Source organism: Nicotiana sylvestris, chromosome 3, assembly GCF_000393655.2.
Source record: "Nicotiana sylvestris chromosome 3, ASM39365v2, whole genome shotgun sequence".
Classification (NCBI taxonomy): Eukaryota; Viridiplantae; Streptophyta; class Magnoliopsida; order Solanales; family Solanaceae; genus Nicotiana; species Nicotiana sylvestris.
The window spans coordinates 216,901,016-216,917,311 of record NC_091059.1 but is presented as its reverse complement, the minus strand read 5'-3'; the positions used below and the strand labels follow the sequence as shown (position 1 = coordinate 216,917,311).

At 37.3% G+C, this 16,296-nt stretch overlaps 4 non-coding genes across 4 annotated transcripts; all 4 read right to left on the bottom strand.

Annotated features, from left to right (window-relative positions):
* Positions 1 to 2,082: 2,082 nt before the first annotated feature.
* On the bottom strand, positions 2,083 to 2,162 carry LOC138888874 (small nucleolar RNA snoR122). The gene has a single exon (XR_011406443.1). It is a non-coding gene; the product is annotated as a small nucleolar RNA snoR122 (small nucleolar RNA).
* A 252-nt stretch (positions 2,163 to 2,414) lies between these two features.
* LOC138888851 (small nucleolar RNA R44/J54/Z268 family) lies at positions 2,415 to 2,498 on the bottom strand. Its single transcript, XR_011406430.1, has one exon. It is a non-coding gene; the product is annotated as a small nucleolar RNA R44/J54/Z268 family (small nucleolar RNA).
* A 73-nt stretch (positions 2,499 to 2,571) lies between these two features.
* On the bottom strand, positions 2,572 to 2,667 carry LOC138888850 (small nucleolar RNA R44/J54/Z268 family). Its single transcript, XR_011406429.1, has one exon. It is a non-coding gene; the product is annotated as a small nucleolar RNA R44/J54/Z268 family (small nucleolar RNA).
* A 145-nt stretch (positions 2,668 to 2,812) lies between these two features.
* LOC138888849 (small nucleolar RNA Z267) lies at positions 2,813 to 2,884 on the bottom strand. The gene has a single exon (XR_011406428.1). It is a non-coding gene; the product is annotated as a small nucleolar RNA Z267 (small nucleolar RNA).
* Between the last annotated feature and the right edge of the window lie 13,412 nt (positions 2,885 to 16,296).

Sequence of the window (16,296 nt, the reverse complement as noted above, 5' to 3'; positions counted from 1 at the left end):
TACAAATTAACTCTTTGTTTTAACATACGATTTATTTGAGGTGAAAATATTACAAAGCATAAATCCATCCTACTAATATACATAAAAATTTCATTCCTGTATTCAAAAGCTAATCATCGACAATGAATGATTTAACAGCAACATAATATACCCTTCTTCAATACATAACTTCAGATAAATTATGCAACAAGAAGCTTTCATAGAGCAGGCATCATTAGGCAGGCTGTCATTTGGACCCAAACATACACAGCATAATGTAAAAATAGCCAAATTTTCGGACAGTATGGTGTCATGTTAAATTGCCGCTTACAATGAAGTATGATAAATTGGTATCATTGTTACGTAAAACACATGAGTCAGAGGAAGCGTTCGATTAACCTTAAATTAACCGGTAGATTTCCGTATTCAGTGACTCCGCAGGGGTTCGCTTATTACTCTGAGTTTAACATCGAAGATGATGAAACTCTTAGAGATTTTTTGCGAATTCCGGATGAATTCAGGAAATTTATTGTAATAAAATTGTTGGAAATGCTCGTCAAGCTGGAAGACGTTCCCAATAATGAGGGCGTGCATAATAGGGATACCCCTCAGTCATCGGGTGGTTATTCTGGAGCAGTTTTTACCGGACAGGTTGCTGATAAAAGAGCTTGCCTTGATTTAAACTTGTCACCAACGGCGAATGAGCAACCACAAAATAATTTTTCGACTTTATATAATCCACAAGACGATTGGTAAAGTTCAATTTTTCTACGCTTTAGCGATGTTTATTTCAGGTGGCGAACGGATCGATTTGGATTTGAAGGAGGAGCTGAATGGGGTTCTGGTTGCTGGTGTAACCACTTCTGCGGAAGCTTCATCGCATAAACTACCCCGCAAAAGTGAGGAGGTGAACCGTAGAATCGGTTGGGAGTGAAGAGGCTGAGGCTGCAGGTGCGATCGTAGATGCGGTCTAGGCAGCGCAAAAACGGACTAGGGCAACTGGAGACTTTCCCGCAGAAGGGGAATTGGTGCCGCACCTGTGAAACCGCAGAAGCGGTCAAGTGACCCACAGGTGCGAGAATCGGGGGCTGACAGTGTATTTTAAAAAAATCAAGTTTTGGCTCATTTCCCTCATATTTTCACTTTGGTTGCGCGATTTGGAGCCTTTGAAGACGGAGGATTTCATCATCAAGCTTGAGGTAAGTTAGTTCCACCTCTTGTAAGTTAAATACATGGTTTTATTATGGATTCAATTATGAAATTAGGAGAAATTGTGGGTTTTTAGTAGCAGACCTAAAAATTTATATATTTTGGATTTTTACCATGAATTTGGGAATGAAACTGAGAGTAAATTATATATTTGAGCCCGTGTGGTTATGAGTAAACTTTATCTTTGAAAAATTTCGAAATCCGGGTACGTGGGCCCGATGGCGATTTTGTCAAATTTTCAAGCGGAGTTGGGAATTGATATAAATTGAATTGTTATGATTATTTGAGTATATATTTATAGGTTTGCATAATTATTGACTAGTTTTGGAGCGTTAGAAATCAGGTTGAGTGGTCAGAAGGGCTTGGGAGCTGGTTTTGGAACTTCGGAGCGAGGTAAGTCTCTTTCTAACCTTGTAAGAGGAAATTGTCCACATAAGTGAATTAATTGGATATGTGCTTCTATTTGTGGGGGCTATGTACGCATGAGGTGACGAGAGTCCGTGCGTAGCTACTATTATGTTTAAGTCCGGGTAGTCTAGGACCCAAAAGTATGATTTACTTGAAATAATTGTAACCTTATTGACAGTTTAAATTGCTTAAATCATATCGAGTTTGGAGCACTGTTTTTGCTCAAATTTATCTTTACATAAAAAGTGGCTAAATTTCAATTACTTTTGAAAGTGAACTATTTTTAAACAACCAATTGTAAATCTGGCTATTTTTTAATTTCTCCCCAACAAAATCCCACAAATAGAGAATATCCGATAATAAGGATATCATTTTGTAAAGAAGTTTTTGTGGGACAAACTCAGCAAACAAAACACACCCCAAGTCAAAAACTTCCCTCGTCATTTTAAGCAACAAAAAAAAAATATCGATGGGAGATAGATAGTTTGCCTCAGAGGTAGTGACAATTTTGCAGATCATCATCCTTGTTTCTGATAATACATGCAAATATGAATGCATCACTGGCAAACTAGGGAAAAAGGTCAAAATAGAAAGGGAAAGAGCACAATAAAAATTTCAACATCAAAACCCAAAATAAAACATTTACTTGGCCTCAGATGCGATGATTCATTGACATGATCACAAATCACAAGTCATTTAGTAATCATCACAGGCAAAAATCATAAAAATTGGAGTTTTAGGAACATCAATTCCAGGATTATATTATTTGATAAAAAAAGGTTAAGCTGCAAAAATCACATTTGAAAACAAAATGGTATAGTGCATCAGAGAGATTCCCATCGACAAATCATCATACCCTTGTAGGTTCTGATGTCCCTGTCTGTTTTATCATCATTTGCATACACCAAAAGAAAAGACTTAATGAAATAGAAGCAGAAAAAATAATGGGAAAAAGGTATTTTAAGTTGGCTTGAATTTGCATCAGAGAGATTCCCATTAGACTAAGTCATCACATTTTCCCCATATAATGGAGGTTCTGATGTCCCTGTCTGTTTTATCATCACTTGCAAATCAACAACAGTAACATTGAAACACTAAGCTAATTTGTTACAAACAATAACAAAATGACTAGAAAACATAAATCACATTTTCATACAAAGGGGAAACCTAAAAAAGAAATGGACAAAGCAGAATGGAGGGGGGAAAGGAATATAACCTCCAGCCTCAGAGTTAAGTTAGTTTCATAGTGAAATACTCAAAGTATATTTAATGCCATCATAGGCAGAGGCAACATGAATGTAAATAACTGAAATCATAGGGAAATCACAAAAGGAAAAAAGAAAAAGAAAACGCATCAGAGATTCTGATTTCCAATGTAAACAAAACTTCATCCTTCTCCACAAGGGAGTATGGTGTATTAAATATCATCACTTGCGCCAATCTAATAAGTAGGAGAATTAATATCCTGTAAACTAAGATCTCAAAAAAAAAAAATAGGACAAATAAAAAGTAATTCATGAGTAGAATGACTTAATTCCTCGGTCAAAATAATAACTCAAGGTAATTGTAGAGAATTAAGACTACCATCAGAGGCAAAAGGGCATCATACTCATACACCACAAAAAAAAAATCACACAAATAACACAAACAAAAACGACCAAATGAGCAAATAAAACATACAAGGAATGAGATATTAAGTGTCAGAGCTCTGCAGAATTCATAGCGAAGTCGGCTGGGCGTAAAAGAAGATGTGTTACTGCTAGGGTTTCTAGTCCTGGATATTGAAGCTAAATGGGGGTGTTTATATATACATGTGTACTGTGTGGCATACTCTGATCTATGGAGGGTTCGAAACTAGGGTTTAAGAAAGGGGGGGAATGCATTTGCTATGATACCCCTCTAATTGTACTTTTTCTATTTAGTTCCTCTTATGTCTTCCTTCCATCTTTTTTACCCCTATAATCTTCGCTAACCTAGTTTTGTTTCCTCAACGTTCTCTAAACTAGTTCTTTTGCACCCCCTAACTTATTCAGTAGTGTGGGATTTCAAGCATTTTTGTACTAGCTGCAAAAGTCACTCCATTCCCTTACACGTAAACTTTTTCAATCTAGTAAAACTTATGAATAGTTAAACAAGATGGGTAGAACTTGGAGTGGCCAGCGAGCGACTCGGGTCGGATATGATTCGTGTCAAAAACGGATTATGAAAAAATGTATCAATTATCTAACCCGACCCATATTTAATACGGATAAAAAATGGGTTAACCGGCTAATAATATGGGTTATCCATATTATCCATGACTTTTTACATATGATTACTTTTGGCTTTGGGAAAATTTGTAGTCTCCCTAACTCAAGGAACCCCCAATTTGAGGCTTTACAAATGTAAAAGTTTGACACACTGATTATCTATATATAGGTTACCCATTGGTTATCCATTTTCTAAATAGATAATATAGTTCTTATCCATATTTAATGCGTTTTTAAATAGTTCATTATCCAACCCATTTTTTAGTAGCTAATATGAGTGATTAACTATTTTCTTTCAATAATTTTGGCAGGTAGAACGAATACGTATCATGATTTGCAGTTCGGCAAATTTATATATTATTAAACAACACATGCAAATTTTTTAACCCTGCAAGATTTGTGAAATTCTTAAGCTAATGGATATAATGAAAGATAGTATCAATACTACCAAACCGAGAAGCCATGTGAAAAATTTGAAGACGAGTAGAATGCAGATTATACTATAGTTATAGCATCCACAACATAATTCATGAACAAGATAGATTTTAAAATTGCAATAAAGTTATGACTCATATGTCATAACTTGTGGAGGAGGGGTGGGGAGGGGGGAATTGAGTCCGAAACTTTTCTAATGCCTTTTTGGGCAAAAAATACGTTTTTATTATTAAAAAAGATTACATAAATAACTAAAACGTAGTACTATACTGCGTATAATACTGCGTTTTCCTTAAACGCAGTATTGTACTACGTTTTCCTATTAATATTGGGTCCAACTATATTTACTTAAAGGGAAACGTAGTACAATACTGCGTTTTGCTTTAAAATTTGGGCCCATCGATAATTCAAATACATAAAATGTGGTATTGTACTGCGTTTTACATAAAAAAAAAATCTGCACCCCAAACTTATTTAAAGGCGTTTGAATTTTATGAAAATCCATTCAATATTTTCCTTCAAACTTCCGTTCATACATCTCTCTTCTTCTTATCAATCATTTTTTACAATGTCTGAAGAGCCAAAAATAAGGGTTTCACTATATCGGGGGGGGGGGGTGAGGTTGTGCTGGAGAATAACTCTGTAAGGTATAGCTCACCTCCACGGTGTCATATTAAATTGCCGCTTACAATGGAGTACGATAAATTGGTATCATTGTTACGTAAAAAAATGAGTCAGAGGAAGCGTTCGGTTAACCTTAAAGTAACCGGTAGATTTCCGTATTCAGTGACTCCGCATGGGTTTGCTTATTACTCTGAGTTTAACATCGAAGATGATGAAACTCTTAGAGATTTTTTGCGAATTCCGGATGAATACAGGGAATTTATTGTAATAAAATTATTGGAAATGTACGTCAAGATGGAAGACGCTCCCAATAATGAGGGTGTGCATAGTAGGGATACCCCCCAGTCATTGGGTGGTTATTCTGGAGCAGTTTTTCACGGACAGATTGCTGATGAAAGAGCTTGCCTTGATTTAAACTTGTCACCAACGGCGAATGAGCACCCACAAAATAATTTTTCGACTTTATATAATCCACAAGACGATTGGTAAACTTCAATTTTTCTACGCTTTAGCGATGTTTATTTTATATTTGAATTGGATTTGTATTAACACTCATATTTTTCATAGGGGTACCGTCCGGATATGAATTTTACAAGTTATGACCCCGCACCTAGTTGGAATATGCGTAGTTCTGGAGTATTGGACCACGGTGGTCCATCCGGGAGTCATCACCAACAAGAAAATATCCATCATGAAACATCAAGACATTACGACTTGTAAGTAAAGTGATATATCTATTTCTAAAGTATTTATCTAGTTGGGTAACTTATTATTTTGTTCTTTTTGTGTAGTGAAAACGAGTTTCTTGATGTTGCTGACCTCACACAGTTGCCCATAGACGACGTATTCACTCTTGAGTTGGCAGATGCGCAGAGTTAGGAAGATAATAGTGATTATGACAACAATGCGGATGAGTCTGGAGATGACACACCCTTCCATAATGAGGATGATGAGGAGGAGGAAGTGAATGTTGAACTTGAGCTGACGAGGGAGCATGTTCCTCCACCTCCCGCTAGACCAAGAGTGTACGAGTCCACGTGTCATTTCACGAGCGTAATATTCCCTACCTTGATAATTTGCCAAGTATGCCGAACGTGGATGCCCTCACAAGGGATGATGACGAAATTCGGTCAGCAATGTGAGATGAGTCTAGACCAGCTGTTCTGACAAAGGGCATGTATTTCCCCGACAAAGCTCGCATAATTAGGGCTGTAAAAATCTACAGTTTAAGAGAGTGTCGTGAGATGATAGTAAGTGAGTCAACTACGGAGGTATACAAGGTTGTATGCCGTAGAGACTTTATGGGTTGTCACTGATGTTGCGTGCCAGCAAGAAGAAATCAGGTTTGTGGAAAGTGGGTAAATTTATTAGCACCCACAGATGTGAAATGGACACATTCCATGAGAATCACTTCAACCTGGATGTGGACTTGATTTCTCTTGTCTTGATTTCATATTTGGAAGTGTCCATTAGGTTCAAGATTAAAGAGTGTATTACAGCCGTCCACCAAGAGTATGGTTGTACTATAACCAAAAGAAAGGCATATCTCGGTCGCAAACGTGCCTTTGAACTTATTTATGGCGACTGGTATAAGTCTTTTTCAAATCTGCTCAGGTACATGGCCGCACTGCAACACTTTAACCCCGACACTATTGTTGAATGGAGGCGTGAGCGTAGTATGGACAAACCTGAATATATTTTCAACTTTGTGTTCTGGTCATTTAAAGCAACAATTGATGGTTTTGTGCATTGTCGTCCTGTAATTTCCATAGACGGTACTCATGTATATAGAAAGTATGATATTAAGCTTTTGATTGCAGTTGTAGTAGATGCCAACGGACAAATATTTTCACTAGCTTTTGCCATTTGTGCCAATGAAAGCGAAGAGACGTGGACGCTTTTCTTTAACCACTTGAAGCAGTACGTTGTCAAACAACGTTCAGGTATTTGTCTAATATCTGATCGACATGGTGGTATTTTAGGTTCTGTACGACACTTTCCTGAATGGCAGGAACCATATGCATACCACTGTTACTGTATGAGGCACCTGAAGGACAATTTCCATAAGAAATATCCTGACAAGGCCTTGCATGACTTAATGTGGATGGCTGCAACTGAGCACCAGCAGTGCAAATTAACCTGGCGCATGGAAGCGATTCGGCAGATAGATCCACGAGCCTATACTTGGTTGATGGGACATGAGCTTCACATGTGGACATTGCATGCTGATAGCGGCAGACGGTGGGGAGCCCTCACTACAAACGTGTCGGAGTCATTCAACGGCTTGTTGAAGTCTGCCCGTGGATTGCCTGTCACTGCCATGGTCCGCATGACATTCAAACAGAGTGCGGAGAGGTTAGTTGAAAGGCATGGAGCTGCATCAACATTGATGGACAAGGGTGTTCAATTTATACCAATACCCATAAGAAGATTTGAAAGGTACAGGAGGCGAGCACAGTGGCATTCGTTTCTACAGTACGATGATGATCGGGGTGTTTTTGAAGTTAAGACCGCTATCCGCGGATACCGTGGGAATAATTTACAGACAATAAATGAAGCCAGAAGATTTTGTTCTTGTGGGAAATGGACCATCTACCACATGTCGTGCACACATGCATTGAAGTGCTTTCAACAAGTTGGGTATGGGGCAACCAACTATATTGATAGGCAATACAGTATTGCTGAATACGTAGACACGTATAGCGGGCAGTTGCAGCCATTAGGTGCTAAGCAATATTGGCGGCCGGAACCTTTTAAGATGGTATGTAACAAGGACTATTTGTGCAAGCTGCAAGTGAAAAAGAGAACACGTATACAGAACCAAATAGATGTTGGTGACACCGTTTATGCGCGTAAATGTGGCATATGCTCGTAACCTGGACACGACCGTCGTAAATGTCCTTCAAGTGGTGTGCGTGGAGGTGGTAATCCAGCTCCTGGTGCAAGTTCGTAGAATATACTCAACTATCAAGGATACCCCTAGTCTTTTGTTTTGGTTTTGTTTTTTTAATATGTGTCTGTACTTGTGTATGTTGCAATATATATCTAATAAAATTATGTTCCACAATCTTGTTACATCTTATTTTTTAACGTGACGTTTTGATATGGTTGTTCAAATATTAAACTTATTTGTGTTAGTGAAGAAGACCAAGAATGTGGAATAAAAAAAATTACGTATTAAAAAATAAATCTAATATGTAAAGCGTGGTACAATAATACGTTTTATCTATTGTATTGTCATTCTCAAAAAGTTGGAATGACTGAGGAAAAAGTTGTTTAATTGCAGAATAACTTTAATATGTAAAGCGTGGTATAATACTACGTTTTGTTGAGTTGTCATGTCGTTCAGAAAAAACTGAAAACCATGTGAAAAACCTGTTTTGTTGCAGAATAGCTTTAATATGTAAAGCGTGGTACAATACTACGTTTTGTTGAGTTGTCATGTCGTTTAACTTTAATAACTAAAATACAGTATAATACTACGTTTTGTGTGAAATATTGACTATAAATAACGGGCGCATGCTACTTATGTTCTGCACTTCACAATAACCAAAGTTTCTCTTTAAGAAATGTCTGAACAACCCGTTTATGTCCCAAGGTGCTATTACGGAGAAAAATACAGTTTGTACAAATGGTGGCCAGATGGTGGACGCCGCCACTAGGTATGTATGAACAAGGAGGACGAGCAACCCAACAAGCCTACATGTGAATTTGAGGTATGGATGGATGAACTATGTAACCAGGAGTACTACAAAGAAAGAAATTATGATCTTCATATTACCTGTACGAGGCAAGCGATACGCGAGCGCCGAACCAACCAAGAAATTGATGAGTTGAAGGCGAAACTCAATGAGGTAGAAGAAGAGAAAAAAAAAGTTGGAAGACCAACTCCAGTGCTTGGAGCAAATAGTAGTACGCGGTCGTGACTAAACAGTGGCTTGTATGTATTGAACATTCTAGTGTATCTTTTCATTAGTTCTACTATTTGTTTTTGTTATGTGTATCGTTAGATTTGTCGTGTTGGTGTTTGTTTTGTCATGTTTAAATAAAATTGTTGTTCAAATTCTGTCACAATAACCTGTGTCGTTAAACTAGAATTGTTGCCATTATCTACATAATGTATTATTTTCTTCATAGAATTGTTCAAATATTCAACATATTGCTAGAAACGCATGTGAAAAAGTTGTTTCCGTGCATCTTAATAATATGTAAAGCGCAGTATAATACTACGCTTTTGTTGAGTTATCATGTCGTTCTGAAAAAGCTGAAAACCATGTGATAAAACAATGTTGTTTCAGAGAAATTTAATATGCAAAGCGTGGTATAATACTATTTTTTACGTGTATGTAAAGCGTGGTATAATACTACGTTATATGTGAAATTTTACCTATAAATAACAAGCGCATTCTAGTTATTTTCTGCGCTTAACAACAACCTATATCAAATATTTCCATAAAACCAAAGTTTCTCTTTAAAAAATGTCTCGACAACCCCTTTATTGCCCAAAGTGCGACTGTGGAATCAAAAGCATGATGTACGATTGTTGGGAAGAAGCTGGACGCCACTACTGGGCGTGTATGAACATGTTGTATAGGCAACCCGGCATACCTACATGCAATTTTAAGGTATGGATTGATGAACCATATGAGCAGGAATATTACAAAGAGAAATTGTATCATCTTCATGATGTGTGTACGAGGCAGTGGGACAGAGAGCGCCAATCCAAGCCTGAAATTGCAGACTTGAAGGCGAAACTCAAGGAGGCGGAAAAAGAGAAAAAAAAATCTGGAAAACAATCTCGAGTGGATGAAGCAGAGAATACTAGGCGGTAGTGACTAAACAATGACATGTACGTGTTGAGCGTTGTAGTGTATCTTTATGTTTCCTTTGTCCAGTGTTTTCATTAGTTCTACTGTTTGTTTTTGTGTTAGGTTTGCAAGGTTTATGCTCGTGTTGTACTGTTAAAGTAAAATTGTTGTTCAAACGCAATTAAAATAAAATTGTTATTAAAAGATAATTGTTACCATTATTTACATAATGCACTATTTACACAAAGTAAAAACATAACTAAATCAATGAGTCCCGCAGCCTGTGTGCTTCAGTGCTGCTGTTGGTCTGAGTCACATCCCCTGTCGCCCGGGTACACTGTCTGGATCATCATCATCAAGCCGCCTCTTTATGTGAGGATGTGCAGCAACATCGATACCGCACCTGGCAGGATCGGAAGAATAGGCTGTCAGGCCGTCAGCAACCTACAAAACAAGTACTAATCTTAGCATATGACAAAGTATATTTGTATTGTACGTGTTAAGTCAAAAAGCATTTTCTCACTGTGGTCTCGTCGGCCTCCTGAGTATATGCATCCGTGGTGTCCTCATCAAAGCATGTAGTAGCCTCAAAGATGGGCTGGGACAAAGCCTTCATAAGAAAGTTAAAAATTAATTAATGGCAGCTCATTAAGGAAAAGAAAACAAATTGAAATTTTAAAGTAATACAAACATACATGCGCCTGTGGTAGATCCGCATCACCGCCGGGGATGAGGCATAACTCAACCTGTGCCCGCCATCCATGTATCGGGTCGGCCGATCATCAGCTGCAGTAGATGGACATGCAAAGTATTGGTCTACATCCCCGTCGAATGTACCCATGATCGACAATGCTCCTGACGGGGTGACCTGCGATGCTGGCAGAGATAGCTGAAGGCTATACGACAGAATGTTGCTGGAAGGCTCATCTACCTGAGGTATATAACCCGACCGATTATCTCCAAGATCCTCATCTCCAAAATCCTTATCATGTCCCTCAACAGGTGGGTTGACGGGTTCCTCAACGCCCCCTTGCTGGGGACCACCTCCTCTCCGTCCCCGGCGACCCCGTAGGGCACCCTGCCTCGTGGGGCACCCCTCCCTCGTGCCCTACCCCTGCCTCGTGGGATAGCCCTACCCCGATGGTAGTCCTCTGGCACCACATACTGAGCCTCCTGATCCAACCTCGCGCCATCTCTCGCTTGAAATAGGGTTCGACGAGCTAGATCTACTACCCGCCAGCCATACTCAACGAGTGCAGCACTGTCGGCATGCTGCTGCATCTCCTGTCCCAACTGGTAGACCAGGTGATGCCCAATAGCCTGTGAAACACTTATGATATTAAAAAAATAACGCTATATAACAAATATAAGATATTAAGTCACAAAAACATACCAATGAGTCGTGCCTCCCGGCGTATGGTCTGTAGCGCTCGCCAAGTACATGAATGGGGTTCCTGATCATCAGTCGGGTGTGATGGCGGTACCATGACGTATACAGATGAATAGTAGCCTCCTGGGTAAATGAAGGTGGTGGCGGAATACGGTACTCTCGCTGCTCCCAAATATGGACTTGTTGCTCTAGCCATCCCATAAATATATCGTCCACCCTGACACGGTCATCCCACTGATAGTGTGTTGGGACCCATGCAGGCTTCCCCGGTATAGGCTGCGGATGGTGAAACTGGCGAATCACACGCTATGTGGCATGATACTCAACCATATCAAAGAAGATCATCGGGACGGAAGTGCTCCAAAGCAGTCAGTCGACTGAGCAATAATCGGGCAGCTGAGCTAGCAACTCATCGTTGTATAGCGTCCAGATAAACTATCAAATAATAACATAAAAGTGAGTATGTGCAACACTAGTGAATTTATAACAAGTAAGTTTAGGTACATATTTACCTGTCCGGCCACCAGCATATCTAACACATCCCTGACAAGGGGGAGATTATGATGAGCATCAGTCCCTCGGTAGTTCCCACGCCGGAGAACCCACCTAGAAGCTAGAGGGAGAAACGGATAAGCCTCACCGGGCGCAAGTGGTGGTAGAGGTGGCTGCAACGGCATGATCCGCTGCCAGGCCCAAACCTAAGATAAAAGGTTGATGTAAAATTTATGAGTCATTTCGACCATATAGAATTCAGAGTAATGAACAGAGTATTCGAAAATGTTGTCACCTATAGCAGGGGCAGAAATCCACATATGTCCACCGCGTAAAGCATGCTCGCCCGGCACATGCTCCTATACAGGTGTCACACCTCCTTTTTCCGCCCCCGCGAGGCGCGTGGGGAGTTTTCTCCAATTAAAGGACAGTCGAAACGGGATTTGTTTGTTTGTTTCAGAGTCGCCACCTGGGAATTTTAAGGCGTCCCAAGTCACCAATTTTAATCCCTGAATCGAGGAGAATATGACTCTGTTTATTATTCTGCGAACCAGAAATCCGGATAAGGAATTCTGTTAACCCGGGAGAAGGTGTTAGGCATTCCCGAGTTCCGTGGTTCTAGCACGGTCGCTCAACTGTTATATTTGGCTTGATTATTTTGATTTATTAAATACATTTTTATTGCATGATTTTATTGTTACCGCTTCTATTTAAATTGTTTATAATTAAAAACCCTTCTTCGAATCGAATCACGCGTACGTGTATTCGTTTTATATATTAATATTTTTTAACGTGAAAATCGTGTCACGCGTACGTATACACAATATAATAATTATTATTTATTTATTTTTTTCGAATTTTTTTATTATATAAAAAAAAGACTTAAGTTCGAAATTGTGCTAAAATAAAATTATGAACGTTCGTCGCTCTTGTATAATTAAATATTGAACCACACATCTCGAGTTATATGAAATTAATATTGATATTCTCCGAAGAGCCCCTTTTTTTATTAAATGTTCGTTCGAAGTTGCGCGAACGCATAATCCGAATTGCTTTTAGAAATATAATCAGGTTACGCGAACGCATCCCTAATCACGCAAAAGATTCTTAATAGCAGTATAGATTTTCCATAAATGTTTATTGCATCTATCTATTTTTAAATGTAAGAATCGTGGAGAATTACCGATTGGGATGCCACCAAATTTCTTGACAAAGAATTCAAAATTTATTAGGCGTTGCTACAAGTCTTATTTTACGCGTATGAATTATATACCTCAAAACTATTCAAATTTTAAAGAATTAATGATATGAAAAAGAAACAAACAACATGTAACTAAAAATACTACCATTTTTATCGTGGATACAACATTAACATATCCAAAAATTGAATCGCATATAAAACTGGAAAAAGAATTAATTTGATAAACAAATTAATAGTTTCTGCAGAACTTTTATTGTTACATTTAATGCGAATTCTATTTCTACATATCCTTGACATAAAATGTTGCAATTCGTGCTTGTAAATCCCATATCCTTATCATATACTTGTTTTTAGTCCAAAGTTATAATTGTTTGGTTAATTTTGCTTACGAAGATTGGGTTTGAGATAAATAAACCAATTCTTATATTCTGCCTATGCGAATATTTGCAAACACTAACTCTATATTTTGTAAAGAATCATTGACATTATTTCATATATTAAAAGAAATGAGTTGATCGCGTTCCTAAAATAACTAAGCCATTTGTTATTAAGAAAGAGAACCTAATCTACCAATTGATTTAATACTATATTAACCAACTAAAACAAAACTGAAACTTAAACTAATAAAATTTAAATGAGTAAGAAGACATCCTTATAATCAAACTTCATTTACTTGCCATGTTGAAACTTTTCATGACATGAATTTTCAGATATGTACCTGATATTGGAAGCAAAAGAAAATGATGATGAGAATCAGCAGCAATAATAACAGTACAATAGCAACAACTGCCCAGCAACAGTAACAACCCAGTAACAGACCAGTGGAGTAGTAATCCCAAAAACAAAAGCTTTAAGCTTTAAATAAAACAACAACCATTAATACTAATTTCTAACAATGAAAGAAAGCAGTAGATTTTTTTTTAGTTTTATTTTTATTTTGAAAACTTAAATATTTTTCGGAATTTTTTCTCTCTTCTATTCTCTGTCCGTTTTTTTTTCTCTCTATCTGTATTCTCGTTCTTTCTCATTTGTCTTCAAGACTTCCCATATATATAATCCCATCCCATAAATCTTTTAATCAATTAAATCAATACTTTTTCTCTACCCAACCCATTATCTTTCCACACATCCCCATTACATTAAATAAACATATCACACCACCCCATTATATTTTGTCCCCCATGCTTTATTTAAAATAATACAAGATTCCCCTTTAATTTAAATCTTGTCCCCCCTTTATATTAAATAATCATATCACAACCCACCCCATTTCATTTTGTCCCTCATGCTTCAAATAAACAATTTCAAAATGTACAATTCCTAAACTACCCCTTCCGACCTTACTGAAATTACCAAACTACCCCTGAACGTACTACAAATTTACCAAACTACCCATCAGCTATAACACATCAATTAATCAAACTTAACCAAAATATAGACAATATGATCAATTTCTAACAATGTTCAAACAACAATATGAACATGGATGAACATCATAACAACAATATCACATGAACACGATTTTAACAACATTTCAACAACAAATCACATGAACACGAATTGAACAACAAAGAACAACTAAAATTTGATTGAACAATATTTTAGCAACAAACAATCCTATTTTCGGATTCAACAACAACAACAATCAAAGTATGAAGATTTCTAAATTCAATCATATTGAACTTAAAATCAACTCTAACAACATTACAACAAACAATTCTTATATTAAACTTAAAACAAGATTATGAGAACAATTCAAGCAATAATCATAAATGGTAAACAAGAAATCAAACTATACAAAATTCGGATTCAAGATCATCCAAACAAAGTATGAACATGAATGAATCTATTTTAAGACAACAAACATGACGGATTAAACGATTAAAACAATATATTCCTTTAATACAACTAAATTCTTTAAACAAATAACAAGATCGACGAAGAAACAATTATGAACTTAAACTTGAACTTAACAATATTAACAATTTCTAACAATACATAAACACATGAAACAAATTGAAGAAATAGTTGATTAAATTTCAATTTGAATCTAACAAACATCAAACTAACAAATACTTACTTAAACAATAATACAAACATGAAATAAACATGAAAACAACTAATTAAACTTCTATTTTGAAATCTGAAAATTAATTTAACAAACAACATGAACACAATAGAAAATTATTTCAAAGATGAACAACGAACAAAACAAGGATTAAATCATTTAACGATTTTGGATCCGGAAAATATCAAACAAAATATGAACAAAAATAAAACTCAAAAACAACTAACCGGAGATGAATCAACGACGAACTTTGATTGTAAACAAATCTGTCCAAGCCTCGACCAAAGCTCGAACGAAGGACGACGAAGACGAAGAAGAAGTAGAAGCAGCGGCGGAGGAAGGAGGAGCAGCGGCAGCGTCGCGGACAGCCATGGCTGCTCGTCGCAGCTGGACACGGGCAGCAGCTGGTCGTCTACTGCTGCTGCGTTCAGCAGCTTATGGAGAAAATGGAGCAGCAGTTCGGGAAGCCATGGACGACGCAGAGGCAGCAAGAAAAAGCAACAAACATGGCGATGGGTTGACGACGAAGACGCAGCCATGGACGAGCCTTTTGAGCTTGACATGGAGAAGATGGGCTTCTTGGTGGTGTGTGCGCTTGTGTCGAAGGAGATTAAGCTGCTGGAGCTTAGCCATGGCAGCCATGGATGTGTGTTTTAGAGTTTGGAGAAGAAAGAAGAAAAGAAGAAGAAGAATGATAGGGGGCGGATGACTTAGGTCATTTTTATGGTTTTTTTTTTTTTTTTTTTTTTGTGTCTTTGAAATGCAAGATAGGGGTATTGGGTCTTTTGGGTTATGGACTGGGTCGACCCAGTTCGAAATGGACTGGGTCGTAGGGAAGATTGGGCCATTTTTTGGGCCTATAGCTTGAAATTGAAGAAGAGGCCCAATTCCGACTTTCTTTATATTTTCGCTCTCTTTTCTTCTTTTATTTTTCTAAAACTAAATTATAAAAATACTTAAACTATTATTAAGAACTAAATTAAGTTATAAAGGCGCAAATTAACTCCCAATAACAATTAACGCACAATTAAGTATTAATTAAGCATAAAATTGTATATTTGGACATTAAATGCTAAAAATGCAAACGATGCCTATTTTTGTAATTTTTAATTTTTGTAAAACAATTTTAATTACTAACAATTGTAGAATTAAATCATACATGCAAAATGCGACATATTTTTGTATTTTTTATTAATTTAGCGAATAAACACGCACAGACAAATACAAATAATTCTTCAAAATATCACAAAATATCACAAAATTGCACACCAAAGAAAAATCATTTTATTTTTGAATTTTTTTGGGAGAATTCTCATATTGGGCAAAAATCACGTGCTTACAACAGGTATGCGAGAATAGCAGCACCCCAAATGTATAAGGGTAAATCATCCAGCTGCTGAAGATGATGGAAAAAACGCATACTCACTAGACTC